The sequence below is a fragment of the Apus apus genome, chromosome 2, assembly GCF_020740795.1.
Source record: "Apus apus isolate bApuApu2 chromosome 2, bApuApu2.pri.cur, whole genome shotgun sequence".
Taxonomy (NCBI): Eukaryota; Metazoa; Chordata; class Aves; order Apodiformes; family Apodidae; genus Apus; species Apus apus.
This window is the reverse complement of record NC_067283.1, coordinates 43,166,857-43,183,479: the sequence shown is the minus strand read 5'-3', so window position 1 is coordinate 43,183,479 and position 16,623 is coordinate 43,166,857. Positions and strand designations below refer to the sequence as shown.

The 16,623-nt window shown below is 43.5% G+C and overlaps 1 long non-coding RNA gene across 2 annotated transcripts in view; it reads left to right on the top strand.

Moving 5' to 3' along the window:
• LOC127380947 (uncharacterized) overlaps nucleotides 1–14,058 on the top strand; it is a 73,375-nt gene extending 59,317 nt beyond the window's left edge. For both annotated transcript variants that reach the window (XR_007888616.1, XR_007888615.1), the window contains exon 3: nucleotides 12,280–14,058. This is a non-coding gene — a long non-coding RNA (uncharacterized LOC127380947). The remainder of the gene's footprint in view (nucleotides 1–12,279) is intronic.
• The last annotated feature ends 2,565 nt before the right edge of the window (nucleotides 14,059–16,623 follow it).

The window sequence follows — 16,623 nt, the reverse complement described above, 5'->3', positions numbered from 1 at the left end:
GGGAGGTGGTTCAGGATCCGATATTCATGTAACGCGTGTATTCGGCAGCGGCCACAGTGCGTTGGGTTATCAGAGCAGATGAAGTGCTCCTTTTGCAAAACAATTTGAATACCAACTTCTGAGTACATGAATTCTGATGTAATTCCCCCCTCCTCTGAACCACACATTTGGGAGAGTCTCAGGTATTCCTTAATCTCTTTTGGTTCAGTAATTATTTGAATGTAGGGTGAAAAGCACTCATTTGGTTTTCTGTGGCTGGTGCGTTTTGCTTAAAGAAGAACACCTTTTTTGCAGACGTAGTGATTCAGCATGTTTTTCATTCCACTTTAGGATTACTGTCCTGCAGGGTAAAAAGCTAAATATAGCAAATACGTGCCTTGCATGGTGGTTTTAATACTTTTTGCTTAATGCTTTTTTTGCTGATGGATTTTCAGGCACTGCTATTCTTATTTTCGGTGTTTTAATTTATTGATACAGCTAAAAGGCTCAGCTGAAGCAAATGAAGGAATTTTTCATCACTGCGTGCTGAAACAATAGCATGCCAAATTGAAGAGGATGTTTCCACTGGAACATCATTGTAATTAGTTTACGTGCCTGGAAGCAGGAGAGGTGTCGTAGGTATGTCTGTGACCAAGAAGTAGAGCTGCAGGAGTTAGTTAGCCTGCGAGCCCTTCACATGGCTCACGGAGATAATCAGGGTGAAATTTCAGGGTGCAGCAGCAGAAGACATGGTGTGGTCTTCCATGTTAGCATTTGGGGTGAAACCAGCAGTAAGGGAGCTCTTGCATGGAGCCAGTGCTCGTTTTCTGCCCAGAGCTCCTGGTTCTTGCCTCCCTGGCAGTGTGCCCAACCTCAGAGGTTTGCCTGAATGTTTCTATTTTATTGAGGATAAAAGAAAGGCAAGTGCCGTAGTAAAATGCAGCTTGATAAGCTACTGATTTTTTTTTTTTTTCCTAAAGAAGTTCAGAAAACATTGCGTTAATACAAGGATTTGTGGCCAAAATGTATTATGCAGTTAATTCAAGTAAATTGCAGTTACTCTGTAGCAAATAATTACCACCTGTTTCACATCTGCCTCAAATCCGCTCAAAATACAGCAATCTAGTCATCATTCTTGTATTATTTATGTCGTTTTATTATTTGCAGTTAGACCTCTATTTACTTACCCAATCCACAACAAATTTTTTCATGCCTTCTGTACACATAATGGTGAATTTAATAACCTCCTTTGGATTTGTTTATAAAACCTTTCAAAATACGTTTGCAATGCATGACAGTGCTCCCAATACACTGCAGATGCTCAGTGGCCTTTTTCATTGTGAGCTGCAGTGGGGAGCTTGCTGCCCTCACATCTCCACAGCTCCTCTTCACCTTCAAAAACTGTCCACATTAACCTGTCACACGCGTGGTCTCCCAAGCTTCTTCAAAGTCACATTTTTGCTCTGTTAAGATGGGAGCTCCTGGGTTTCTTGTTCAAAGCATTGCGATACTTCGATGTTGGGATGGACAGTGAGGCAAATGAGGGATTTTAGCAAGAATGGTCACCTCCTGCAGGGGTGGCTGGGTATGAAGGAAAGACAGGCACAAAAGCTGCTTTAAAATACTCAAAACAGTCTGCAAGGGGGGCTTGGGCTTTTCTGTGCTTTGCCGCTGTAGTGGTTTCCTTCGACACTACACTTTGCAACACTGTGGGAAGGAGGGCGAGGGGTTAATTCCTGGCAGCACATCTAGGCCATCCCCTGAAATCACAGGAGCAAAAGCAGCTGAGCAGTGAATCAGGCCACCCTGCCTCTTCAGGACAGGAATAGCAAGAATGAGAAATCTTGCCCTCAGCTGTGCTGGCGTGCAGGGATGCACGGGAAAGGCAAGGGAAATACGGCCAGTTACTTGCCTCTTGAGTTTCAGGTCATTTGCATCTCATCCAACTGGTGTGTGTAGTTTTGCAGCTCTGATATTAAAAGAAAACATGGTCCCCTGTACTTCCAGCCTTGGCCTCCCAAGATGTATTTCTGCTGCAGCACCACCCCCTCTCCCCTTAAATTTTCTGCTCTAGGTAGAAATTCGTTTTCCATACAGGCAACTCTGTTTTGTTTCTCTAGTGCCTGCTCTCCATTAACCTCTCTCCCAACAGGAAGGATGTTCCACTCTGCTAGAAGCATCTCTGCTTGGTTGTGATGCAGCGCTTGTGCCCGGGGCGTGAAGATGAGGGAAATCTGGATGTATGTTTCTGTTCTGACATGCTTCTTCAGCAGAGGAGGGCAGTGATGTGCTGGGATCTCCAAATATTTGTTGAAGGAGGGGAAAAAAAATATATAAAATTATAGCCAATAAAAGTTAAGCTCGGAGGATTCCAGGGGAATGAGTCGCAAACTCAGCAGCACTATTGCATGTCTTTGTGATACCTCTCAAAACTGCCTGTCAAAATCTCTCATTAAGGAGCATCGCACATTAGTAATTATGCGCATCTATTAGCTAAGCATCCATTCTTTCTCTCCAATGCTTTGTGGCAATATCTCTGAAGAAGCACATATCTCATCTAGGTGTCTGCTAGATGGCCATAACACCTCCCAAAGGGAGATGCCTCTGATAACACTATATTAAAGACAGGGCTTGGTTTTGTCTCTTAAACCGCTATCATACAAGCCAGTGCACAAGGAAAGACACCTATTATAATTTTGTAGACAAAAGCTGCCTTCACTCATGCACACACAGATCAAAATTCAATGTTAGCATTGCAGGAGGCTGTGATGCTGACAGGAGTACTTTTATTGTCAGCCCTGCTGGGGAAGAAAAAAAAAAAAACCACAGCACCTTATTTGTGCAAACATCCTATTTGCACATGTGAATATGTTTTGTCAGCTATGTCTTTAGGTACAGATTCTCATCTTCAGATACTTGTGTTTGTGTTAAACAGATTAGGGCCATAATAACACCCACCCCCACAGAGACATGAATATTGTACAGTAAGAATCCCAAATAGATGGTGGCCTTGGCTCTTTGTTGTGGGTTTGTTCAGGGGTTTTTTCAAAAAAATGCTTAATTAAACTCTCCTACGCTCACTTTTCCTGATTATAATCCATTCATTAGTGAAGAACAAGTCTGAAAAAGAACTGAGAGCAAAACTGGAGGCAGAGGATAATAAAATCCATTGCTATTAATTAAGCTGAAATCCACAAACGTGCCTTGTTCCAATTTATCATCTTCCAGACCCTAGCGTTCCTTCAGCTACTACTGCTAGACAGACACATCCTGTTGTGATGAAGGAGACCAGGTGGATTTAGGACTGCAGCTTCACTTTTGTGGTATGACTGACCATATGTGATTCTCTGTCGAGTTTGCAGCTTTAATGGGAAATCTCTGAAGTATTTGCACTTTGATTCATATTTTTGCACTTGTTTGGTAACAAAAGAGGGGCTGGCTTTGTGCCGCTGGCTTGCACTAGCATAGGTTGCAGTGTGGTCTCTGCAAAGGAAAGGGAAATTCTTGTGTACTTATCCTTAAGAGTTGCTTTGGGCTGGTTTTCTCAGGGATGTTCTGGAGTTTGGTTTTGTTTGGTGGTTGGTTTTTTTTAGAAAAAAAATATCTGGGAACAGAAACTACATTTTATTAGGGATATAATTTTGAGTTCTTGTGTTGATCGTGAGTTTTATCTGGCTTCAAGAGAACAAAATAATTTTGTTAATTGTTACTGTTTTCTCACTTGCTTTGAGAAATGAGTCTCTCCAACCTTTGTAGGTCAGGGAACAGAGGGTAACTACTTGTGAAAGAAGTATAACAAACAGCAGCCAGAATTTGAAGGAGTTAGGGGTCTTTTTGTCATGAGAAGGAGCACTGTCAGACCCCAGGTCAACTTTTTTGGTATTTTTTATCTCAACGTAAGTTGATTTGAAAGTGTGTGAAGAATGTGCTTCCCATCCTCTTATACAAGTATGTCTCTACCATGTCCACCATGTCTAACTCCCTGTGCTAAAAAATCAAAGCCTGTGTATTTGTGTAAGGTCACAGACCCAAATTTCTCACTTAAGTCTTTGGATGCATATATGTTGTTCTCTTGCACATATGGTACTGGACAGCTAGTATCCCTGGCTGGAGGGAGAAATGGTACATTGTGCAAACCTTGCCCACTAAACTCTGCTGGTGCATCTCCATCCTGACCTAGGCATCCTTGCTGATCTCTGAGGTCCTGTCCTGAAGGCTCAATATCTTTTGTATCCACTGAAGACTGTAGCTGTGTTCCCTTTGGAGAGGCACCATGTCATAACGCCGAAGAAAATCTGAAATTCCTACAGCTTTCTCAGACCTGTTAATCTGGCCATCGTGTTGTGTTAGCTTTCCCTGACACTGGGCTATGACTTGGCAGTTAAAGGTATAGTGAACAAGAATTGAAGGTACCTGTGGCATTTGGCTGAGGGCAGGAGAGAGGAGCTAGCATTACTATTAGTCCTTATATTTATTAGAGCAGAGGGATGAGGAGGACTCTCTCCTCAATGACCAAGACTGAGTAATTAATTGCAGCCTGAAGAAGGGCCTGCATTTATTGGTTCTCTGGCTTGAGAGCTGTACACATAGGAGCAAAGGACAGTGATGGTCACGTGGGTATGGAGGAAATAATAAGAAAATTCCCTTTCTTTTTCACTCTACGCAAGTTTTACTCAGAACTTGCAGTGAGTCTATTATCATTTTTAATGGGTTACCTTCACCTCCATTCTGTCTGCTTCTCTGAGCTCTCTGGGTTTCAGCCAGAAAAGTCAAATGCCACAGGAAAATCTCATCTTCTAAGAATTGCAGCCTGAAGGCAATTGGAGAGGCATCAAAACTTCCAAGTCAGCCAAGTGTCTTGAAGTCCCCTGTTAAACAGGCACAGAGAAAAAGTGTAGGTTAACAGTGAATACCCAGCCTTGGGCTTACCATTTGCCCTTTAGTTGAAAACTTAGCTATGTTTGCATTTTAAATTACCAGTGGTTTGTGGCCAAGACTGTATTTTCTCTGCACCTTAACAGACACTGACCGTTTGAGCAGTGCCTTAATTTTAGCAATTAGTGTTTGCAAACAGCATCTTATAAGAGAAGGTGGCAGAAGGGGTGAAACTCAGATTTTTTTCATCCTGGACTGTCAAAACCCAGGAACTGAACAAAGCAGGAAAAACACCGAGCAGCTTCTTCCTCCATGAGTGAGATGATGCTCAGTAGTACTGGGTTTCAAAAGGCAGGGGAGGTGAGATGCTTCTTACTGAATTGCTGCATCTTTACGCTTTTCATCCATGACTTCCATGCTAAAGGAGCAGAGAGAAGGTATCCCAAGAGTGATGGAGAAGTGTGAGCCTCTGCCCACCTCACAGCTGCAAAAATCTCTGTGCTGCTGGTGAGGGATACCCAAGCACATTATGGCCTTAAATGTGTTTGGGTGAATTCCTGTCCCTCTGCTGCACCCCAGGGCTGTGGGGAGGAGGGAAGATGAGGAGAGGAATGGCTTTAAACTAAAAACAAAAACAAAAACAAAAAACAAAAACAAACCACGAGGGTAGATACAGACTTGCTATAAGGAGGACATTTTTTACAGTGAGAGTGGTGAAACGCTGGAACAGGTTGCCCAGAGAGGTAGTAGATGCCCCATCCCTGGAGACATTCAAGGCTAGGTTGGATAGGGCTCTTGAGCAACCTGATCTAGCTGAAGATATCCTTGATCACTGCAGGGGGGTGGAGTAGATGACCTTTAAAGATTCCTTCCAACCCAGACCATTCTCTGCTTCTGTGCTGTTTCTGAAGCCTCCACCGTTTTGGGTTAGGTGCCAGCACCATCCGTCCAGGAGCTGTGCCTCTGTCACAGTGACTGGTTATTTGTCACTTGGTTTTTCTGGTAATTCCTATAAACAACGAATAGCCAATCTGGTAATGGGCAGTGGATTTCCCAGATGAAAGCCAGTTCATTATCATGTATTTTCTGATAAAGGGTTTCTAAAATGGAGGCGCTGGCATCCAGTTCTTTCGGCAGGTTGTATGTATTTGTAAGTGAAGGCTGCATTGTTTAACTACACTGAAAGAAAATGGTACACCTAAGTATTTGGGGCATATTTGAGATCCTTTTTCCTTTGAGGAAAAAAAATATTTTTCTAGAGCTAAAAGATGTTTAAATTAAAAAGGAACAGTACAAAATAAAAACGGCTTGTGTCCCTGAAGAGGCCATACCACAGCAGAGCATTTAGCAAGGGCTAAACCTGCTCCAACAGTGGGATGCTGGTGGGCAGAAGGATGCTTCCAGGTCTTCACAGGCCCTGCTGATGTGGTTGTAGTGTTGGCAGTCAGGTAGATAACACCATGGCTGCATTTTATTTTGAAGTGCTGCTTCTTGTGCTGCTTGCTATTGTTGTAAATCAGTTTCCTAAAATCTATGGGGCTTTTTTCCTCCTCTCAGACATGTACAGTTCAATACTTCTGAATATTTGATTATATAAGCATTAGTCTTTAATCTCCAAGCCTGTAAAGCAGGTTGTGTGCAGTATCATAGAGGGATCTCCATAGTGAATGGTAGCAGCCCTGTACAGCTGCTACTCTGGTAATGGAGGAGAGGCTCTGATTTGTCCCAGTATTGCATTCTGCAAGCAAATCTTTGTATTATTGCTTTAAATCAAATGGACATTGACACCCTAGACTAGTACGGTGCCTATCAGAAGTGTACATCTCATCTAAACATGTCTCAGAGTCTATTTATTTTTTCATTATAAAGAATATGTTGGCCCAGTGCAAACGTCAGTGAGCTCAATGCATTTTGTTCAATGAAACTGATGGATCTAAAACAGTAGCAAGAATCAGCTCTGGATCCTAGGAGCTGCTGAAAAGCGCTTGCTTTCCCTTCTCTTTTCTAAGCATTCTGCATTTGAGTAACTTTGCACACACTTCTTTCCCTGAGAGGGCAAGGAAATTACTCTTTGTAGATCATCTAGCATGTTGTGGTGTGAGCGCTTTGGTTTGTTTTTTAACAAATATTTCCTTGGTCTGGATTTTAAACATTCCCATGCACAGTAAGGAAAATGTGAACAAGATGTCCTTCATGAGCAGATAGTTGGTCGGAAGGAGTCTTCTATGCACAAACAGGGTAGTGTACAAACCATGTGGTGCTCAGTTTTGCTGTCTGCAGTCAGTAACACTTAGCAAGGACAGTAAGGCATCTGGAACATTATTTTGAAGTAGACATGTATTGCTTTGGTGGAAACCAGCAAAAAATCCTTTTGAATTTCACCACAATGAAACAAAGTTCCTCCATCAGGACATCTAAAAGCAATCCTTAAGTCCCCAGTGTGAGTGATCAACATTGGTTACAAGGTGATTTTTTCCAATAGAAAACAAGCTCACAAAAAAAAAAAAAATCTTACTGTGCATACATAGCACATACCTTTGTGAAGGAATCGGCTGATTATTATTCTGCTACCAGCTTTTGTTTTCTTCTTCCAGTCCCTCTCTTGCAGGGAGACTGCATACAAATATAGCAATCGATTGAGAGGAGATGTTCTTCTTTCACGAGATTAATTAGAAACATAGGTATGCTGTGTCTGGCCCGCCTGTATGATTGATCTTGTAGGAGGAAATGCAATAGGAAACTAATGCTTCCTTTTATCCAGTAAGCAAAGTTCAGAGATGTTTACATTCTGCTAGGTAAGCACAGCTGTCCAAAGATGTGAAGAGGGATGGACTGTCCTGTCAGCACAAATTCATGCCGACGTAACAGGCTACACCGTCTCTGTGGACCTCTCTCCGGCCAGGAGCCTGTTGGGCCAGAATCGCTAATTTAGCAAACAGCTTAATTGTTTCACATTTTAATTAGCAGGGGGATGCAGGTAGAGCCGATGTGCTACAAGGGGCAGCAAAGGGAAGGCGTTGCTGGACCACACTGGTGGGGCCGGGGGGCAAAGAGGGAGGCTCGGGGGGTGCTGAGCATGGGGTGGCCATCACAGGGCAGTTTTGCAGAAATTACAAGGGTTTATTTCTTTAAAACCTGGCTGGCATAAGGAGCGATCTGAGTATTCACTCTCAGTAGCTCACAGCATGTAGTTGTGGAAGCATCTGCAAAAAATGCAGCGCTTAGCTGCCCTTGTTTCTGTTTGTATATAAATGTAATCTTAGGAGCCCTGGATTTGGATCAGGGTCATTCTGAAAAGGTTAATTTCGGTTTTGGGCACAGGCTGGCGCTTGTATTTAGGCTGCAAAACAGTCAGAGGTGAGGGATCCAGCTTCAGGGATCCAACTCGCCTCACAGTATTTTAAATAATGGATGTGCTACTGCTGATACTTAATTTCTGCTAGAGCTACTGGAATACCTGGTGTGTTTAAAATAGTGATACAACATTGAATCTCTGCTCAGGCAGAGGAGATCTCCACCTGGGATTGGTTTTGTCAAAAGGAAAAAGAAACCAGTGGGCAGAGGAGGAGTGGGGAGCCTAAGCCATAATACCTTGCAACGGTGTAAAAATGCCCTTCACCTGAGGCAATAAAGCAGTCAGCTCTAGCGACGTGTTGACAGAGAATCCTGAAATCGATGCTGCAGTCTGAGTTATATTTATACACGCATATGCACTGCGCTGATGACGGGGGAGAGAAAGGGCTGTTCCCTGCGCTAAAATAATCAGTGTAATAAATAGAGCCCGGCGAGCGCCAGAGGAAGTAGGGATCCCTTTGTTCACATCTCGCCACTTAGAGCTGGGTAAGCAAGTCTGGCGGAGTTAAGCTCAGGATTTAGTTACCCTTTTATTCTCTGCCTAGAGGCCTTAAGCAGGATGCTCTGCTGATGCCAGAACTAACAAGCGAGGCTGGATCTCAGCTGCCTTAGAGCATCCTCGAGGATTTCGGGAGTCTTTTCCTTCTTTCTGTCCACGCAAATCCTGACTGATAAACACGGTTTGCTGTTTAGCAGTCAGTTTGCTAGGCTTGACAAAGGTTATTGCAATAATTGATGTTCCTCTTCTAATAATTAATGTTAATGAGTCCACTAAACAGTAAACAAGACAACAAAGAACTGTTAATGAGACAGTCTTTACTCATTTGTTTAATCTTTTAGTAAGATAATGGGCGATAAATATATCGCTATTCAGCCATCTTCAATCCCTTAATGCGTGGAGAGTGTTTTAAAAAGAGATTTGAGCTGATTTTTTACACTTGCATTTAGCAAATTCAGCTGACTGGGTAGGTGGGGCGCCTGAAAGAGTTGGGAGACCTATATAATTAAGCGCCTTGACATTCTGCTTCTGAAGGACATTGGCAGATATCCAAATGTTATTTTCTGCTCTCAAACTATTTAATTGAAACCATGCAAAAGGGGGGGGGGGGGGGGGGGGCAAAAGAGAGGGAGATGTTGGCGGAAACCTTATGTGCGGTTTTTCGCTATTGGATTGACCAGACAGGGCAACAAAGCTGATAAAACAGGATTAGCAAAATTGCATTGTTGGATATTATATGCTGTGTGACATGTACTACAGCAAAGGAATTTGGCAGGATTAACCTGCAGAGGATAAAGATGTACCAGACAAGAGGGCTGAATTAATAGACTGCTGTGACCAAAGCAAGGAAATCTATTTACATGGGATATTAAGGGTGGTAATAATCTTGTGGGATGGGGTTGCAGTTTGATGTCCTGACTCCTGTGCTGACTCTGTGCCCAAGTCCTGCTCATCACCCAGAAAGTCGGCATATAAAAACCAGCATGTTGACACTGTTTCTCCTTACACTTTCCTGTTTCTAGATGCGAAGGGGGGGGTGAGGAAAAAAAAAGCTAATTCCTAGGCAGGGTATCAGTACTATTGTGGGGTTTTTTAAGTTGTTGGGTTTTTTTTCCCCCCAAACTGAAAAGTTTATTTTCCTATTTATAGGAGATTAGATTCTTCTGGTGAGGGACTAGTGTCATTCTAATGTAAATATTTGCTTCTGGTGATTTTCTTCAGGGCTTCTAGACCCAGCCTTCTGGGCAGCATGGGGAAATGCAGTTCCCTAGCCGCTGCTTACTCAGCGGTTTAGGAGATGGTACACTTACATATGCGTCATCTGGCTGAAATCCTAACAAAGCTTTCAAACCACGTTGTGTTAAAGAACATTAAACCTATCGCCAGTAGACGAGTGAATAAAATTGTACGATGTAAAAATGGGAGAATATTAACATTTCAGCTCAGAAATAGAAGACTACGTCAGGCTATTTGACCAAGGGGGTAAAGAAGCAGAAATCCAACCTCTTATCTCTGGTGCATTAAGGGGAGAGAAAGTCTTAGATACAGTGTTCATTTCTCACTTGTACAACATAAAAGACTGTTTTTTTACTTGAGAAGGCTTTTAAATTAGCTTCCTCAGGGAGCAAGCAATGCTTATACAGTACCCTGCTTTTTACTTCAGCGCAGATTGCATGAAAGGTTTCAGAAGGATTTAAGCAACCTTGAAACAGGCTTGTATCTTTTGTTTTCCTTTTCCCACCCACAATACCAGTGGCAGACTTTAGCGTTCCCAGGGAACAGAAGAGGTACAAAAAGTATTTGGCATCACTGTGTGTGACACAGTGTGCTTCGTCAAGTGTGCTCAGTGCCACCACACGCAGTGAAAGATCTGCTCAGGGGAGACGATTCACCTTCATCTGGCATTATCGTGTCAGCATTGATCAGCACCAGCCACAACACCAGCTCAGCTTTCAGGCTTTTCCTTTCAGGGCTGAGGGCTGAATAATAGATATGCATAAAATATAAATACATGCGGGTTTTTTTCAATGTATTTAAGTTCCAGAAACTGCTCTTTAAATAAAAGCTCTGGTATTACAACATGACTGAGACTTTACAAGTGTTCACACATGCACGGGTGTCAAGAAATTTAACTCCATTTCCTACAGTGACCAAACCGTTACCTGTCTCTCTGGGATGTCTTCTGTCAGTGCATATGTTAATCACTTTTCAGCCAAGGGTCTAAATACAACCACATCTCCTTTTTGTGACAACACGTGAAGTTTCCTTTCACTTAAATTGGGTGGTGGGGATGGATGGGGAGAGGATGCTTCCTTCATCAGTGAGCTCAGTAGTTTGGCCTCCACATCTAACCTGTTTCAGGAGAACCAATAAGAACTAGCAGGAGGTTTGGCTAGGCTTCACATCGCTTTCTTTCTGTCAGATTTGCTTAAAGACTCTGGGTCCTTGTCCCAGGGATAGTCCCAAGCTGATTCATGGAAACTCGGCTTTCTTCTGGGTTTTGGTTGCTGAGGAAAGTTTGTATTTCACAGGATGAGGTTTATTATTTGCTTATTTTTCACATGTGCCTAGATGAATTAGCCCAATAAGGAGTTGTTGGTAGCCCCTTAAGAATGACCTATTTCAAGCAAGTCGTACCATTGCAGCTTTTTGAGGAAAATCAGGGAGAAGCCTGTTTTCATTTCCACATTTTTTTGCCTGCTTGGAAAGCTGCAGAGCTGCCTGGACCTGTGCTCTCCCCAGAGCCATTCCTGTAGTGCTGCAGCATTGCAACACTGAGCTCTGGTGCTGCCCAGGAGACAGGCTGTGTGCAGGCTGTGATGGTCAGCACGCCCACCAGTGTCAGCCCTGCACAGGCGAGTGAGATTGCTTTTTCCCTTGAGCAAAAGCCCCCACAATCTGTCACTCCTTGTGTGGTTTTAAAAGAAGACTGGCTTTCCTGGTCAGCAGTGGGTTGTGTCCCTCAGTGGCTGTGAGCTTCTGAGGGATGGGCACCTCACAGGGGAATGGAGGCCTGCAGACCAGGACACTCAGGGCTCCTCCAGCATGACTTCTGTTGGTAGAAGCATCTTCCTGAATGTCAAAACACTGAGGCAACCTCTGGGAATGAACCATGCATGCTCTGGTGTTTCAGCCACCTGGGAGAAATAAACAGGGTCCAAGCATGAGTATTAATGGCAGTGTTGTGCTCAGGAAGCCACATGGTCCCTGGGGCACTGCTCTTCTTTCAACAGTGTCCTGGGGTCTGTGAAAAGCAGCCTGCTTCTGCCCGTCTGTGAGGGCTTGGCTGAGTTTCTAGGTTGTTTCCCCTGCCTGCAAACCTCCATCCCTCCTGAGATGAGTGCAGGAAATTAATAGCAGGAATGCAACTGTACATATTACTGGCATCGTCCTGCAGTGTCCACCTCTACAAAGCAGTAGGTCTTGAGCACAGCACAAATTTGCCACTTTTATTTCTTCTTTTCTTTTTTTTTTTCCTTGGAGACATACACCCTTTACATTTTCATACTTTAAACAGGTAGGTGTGTATAACCCAGCGGATCAATGGATAACCCTGTCACTTTGCTTTTCAGCATGCAGTGGTATGGAAGATGGACTCTGGAGGAGGACAGAGCGTGGAGATGCCCGGATGGGGACCCCCTCAGGTGCTGTGCAGCAGCTGGTGTTGTGAATCAGGCCGTCGCCAGTCGGAGAACGGCTACTTCACAACACCAGGGTCGCACCACACCACAGCTCAACCACCTGCCGAAGAAGAGCAGAGGTTCTGGTGGGCAGGCAGGGGACGAGGAGCACCTCCTGGCTGCCTCTGCCCATCCCCAGACCTGCAAAGGTAATCAGGTGCTCAACTCCTATTTAGGCACTGGCCTCCCACTGAAGTCTGAAATAGAAGTTAGGCCCCTAAATATCTCTGTGGGTCTGGCCCCAACACCCGGCCTTGCTGTGCAGTGCAGAGCAGTGCTTCAGCAGGCACAGGGCAGTGCTGTCAGCCACGCGGTCACTGCCTGTTTGCATGCTGTGTGAATGTTAAGGAAGAGATGACTTTTATTAAGCTGTGGAAAAAAGTTAAAAAAAAAAAAAAAAAAGCTTCCGCATGTTCCATGTGTAGTTCTCCCTGACAGTCGTGCTTGTGGTCCTTGCCTGCAACTAGTCCTGATCCCTTCCCTGTCTAGACACCCAATCCCACATTTTCTGTAAGAGTTGCTATATATACCAGGAAAGAAGCCAGACTCCTTGGAAGTGATACTAAACAGCCCTAGGTGTGTTGTAATGAATGAAAAAGCACCAGAAATAAACAGTGATGTTGCCCAGAAGCAGTACCAGCTGCTGTCCTTAAAACAGAGAAAATACTTGATTTTGCATTCCTTCATAAATAATTAGCTGTAGGGGGACAGCAAAGCACACTCCAACCCACCTTATCTAGAGTGGTCCTGTAACAAGTGCCATGCATTCCAGATCTGAAATGCAGACTCTTCCCTGCCTCCTCCCTTGCACTGCAGTGCTGGTGTGATGTTAGTTTGAGGGGAGCAGGTTACAACAGGGCACTTTCCAACCCAAACTGGCTTGTGTTCATCAGCACAAAGCTGATAGCCCTATACAATCCATAAAGTCAAACTGAAATGTTGTTCAGTTTTGATCTCTGAAAGCAGCCATCGGCTCTTGGATTCAGGGTGGGGGATTTTTTGGTAGGTTTTTCCAGCTGTAGTGGGTTTTCCTTTCCACTCGCCAAGATAGACTGGGTTATATGCTCTTAGGTATTGGCTGGCTGTTCTCTTGTATGACATAAAACACTAGATATGTCTAAAGCAAAGTGGAGAAATGCAGAGAGTAAACCATTAAGGTAACATAGAACTGATTAAGGATTTTTTTTTTAAGTTTTCTTTGTTATCCTAACTCATCTGAATTTAGCCGACAGTAAAAATTACTCAAGTCCCATCCTGAATATATGGTTGCTGGTAGGGAGTTAAGATGTAGGGGAGAGTCAGGATATGCACAAGGTCAGAAATAGTGTGGGACAGCCTGGAAATGCACATCAAAGGAGGCAAAGGTGGCTACATTAGACACATCCTAATCTTTCTGTTCAGGTGGGCTTCCTACAGAAGTAACCATGAATTCGCTTCATAGCAAAAAATCCACAACTTAGATCATGAGCAGCATAAGATATGTATGGGATGCTCATGTGTACATTAGGAGAGGGCAATCTGTTGATGCAGGCTAGCAGTGGCTTTTGTTGTTGTTGATAAGAGGAAAAGCAAGACTATGTTTCTGATTCTGGTACTATGGCAAAGAGGATCACGAATTTGTGAACCTGACAAAAAATCTGTTTTATTAAACTTGTACTCTGCTAACACAAACCATGTGTTGTGTGTGGTAGTCTCATTGTTTACTATAACCTTGCTTTAAAGCTTGATACCTTTCCCTCTAGGGTTTTTTTCATGAGTTAAAATACACAATTCTTTAGAAACAGGAGGCAACAATGAAATAGCCCAAATAACCCCTGCAGGTGCACTGATTTACATGAGCAGCTATTCATATATGGAACTAAACACTATTTCATCTTCTGTTGTGAACCAGAAACCTGTTTGACCTATTCAGGTTCTCTCAGTAAATACACATAGCATTTGAAATAGGTTCATGCTTAATATCTGGTGGTGGGTGACCTGATAGACTATCTCCATGTTTCTCTTAAGTGTGATATGTGGAGATGGGTCATTTTCAATTCCCTTCACTGAAGAATTTCTCACACTTCAGAGGTACCCTTGGGGCATTTATTGTTCACCCTGCTTCTAACATGAATCCATCACACTTTTTATGTTTTCCTAAAGTGATTTCCTAGCATATGGAGGAATACCTTGACTTGATGTAGCACTGCTGTGGAAAATCAAGCACTCCTGCTTGGCATTAAGGGGCCTGATCCTGTCGTCTCGTGGGGTGGATCCCAGGCAGAATAGCCCACTGTCAGCTTCAGGTGGTGCAAACAATTTCTGTTTGTTCCCTTTAGCAGTTAGAAGCACTCGATGTTAGCATGTGCTGCAGTGAAAGGTGAATGCACAAAATAAATAGTCCAACATGGGTTTTAAATCTGTGTGTTATTCTAAAATAAATGCCTACAGTTCTGGCAGCTGAGCTGGAAAAAGAAGGGCTCACTGGTTTTCTGGATAGCCCCCCAAAACAGGAGGCCCTTACAGTCTGGGTATGCCTGGAGAGCTTTCTGGTGCTTGTCAGATCCTTTCTCCTACTTGTGTACTGTTGTCAAAAATGGTAGTTTATCCCCCTCAAAATACCCCATTAGAATCATTAATAAGCCTACTTTTAAAATGTTAATAAAACACTGTGCTCAGTGGCAGGGGAAAAAAAGAGCAAAGTCTATCAGAACCAAAATGCTGGGCTGTAATCTCTTGTGAGGTTTTTTTAAAATTTATTTTTAAGAGGTTGTTATTCTGAAAGAGCTTTTTATATTTAAACAAATAGTATTTAATTTCACTCTTGAACTCTTTAAAATCTGAATCTGATGGATTTATTTTCTCAGCTCATCCACTTAGTACTATAACTGCTCTTCAATTACTTTGAATGGCTGTCTTTGTTTCCTTGCTGGCCTTGCCAGTGGTGCACATCGCACTTCAGAGGGTAGCGTCCTTGTGAATTTTGTTCTCTTTCCCCTGCATGCAGAAGCCAAGCTGACAGGCACAGTGGGGCTCAGCATCTCTCACTTTCTGTGTTTGCATGCACGCTGCTTTGTTACCCTGGGGTTCCTCATGGAAAGTGCCGCTCACCGATTCCCTTTTAGTCACTTTAATTGGGCTTCCTCTTTTGCAAACGACTGATACGAAATTAAAACTGTATTTCAGGCAGCATTGCAAAGCAAACAGTAGGTGGGACTGACTTTTGGTACCCGCAAACCTGAGTCAGGTTTTATTTCAGTGTTACAAAAGCATCTCAGTAGGAGGGAGACAATACAGAAACAGTCCTCAGGCATCATAGCACAGTGCGGTAAGGGGTGACACTAAGGAGGTGGAAAAGGGGCTTGTTCACAGCTACCGTTTTAAAAACCAAAGTAGGATTTTTTTTTCAGCAAGGCTGGTCAGATAAAATAACCAATGAAACTCCCACCTGTTCATTCTGTGCTTGGTCCTTCGAAATAATTTCTGTGGGAGCTGTGGTTTAATTGGCACATGGCAGGAAGATGGCTGGTGGCAAAGAAAGCAAGAAAATGGGGGGAAAAAAAAAAAAAAGAACAAACAAAAGGGAGTTGGGAGGGAAAGGGAGAGTGTCCCCATAGCAGAGAGGCTGGGAGGCCAGTCTGCCTTGCCACAGCCTCCCACCCCACCAGCAGCAGCAGGCAAGGCAATGCCAAAACCACAAGCTAGAGAGCAAGCACCACTCAGCTGACAGCACTGAGTGGACATGATCTTGCAGTGGGTGAAAAAGCTGTGAAATGCAGGCCTTGGACAGCAGAGATGGTGTGCTACTTCAGAACTTAATTTGCATAGCCCTGTATGCATTGCTCTAAGGTGATTGCTCTGCAGTGCAGGGGGCTTGGTGATGCCCAGCTTGATCTCCCTGTAATAAATGACTGACAGTGACTTTTACAGTTCACAAATACAGGTATATATATTATATACCTTTTAAAGAAAAAAAAATAATAAAAATCAGTCCTCCCAGTATATAATCTGGTCTCAAGCATGCCCATAAAAGGGGCCAAAACTTATCCACTATGCAATGAAGTAGCACCACAGAGAGCATAAAAATCACCCAAGTAAGCCTAAATAACCATTTCACTCAAAGGTTGATGTAAACAAAAGAAGAGAGTAAGCAGTCTCTGAAGATCACATAAACTACTCAGAGAAGTTTATAACCCATGCTCTGAAGAGGTTCTCCCTGCTTAAAAGCCAAAGCAATGGAGACTCTGCTGTGTCTTT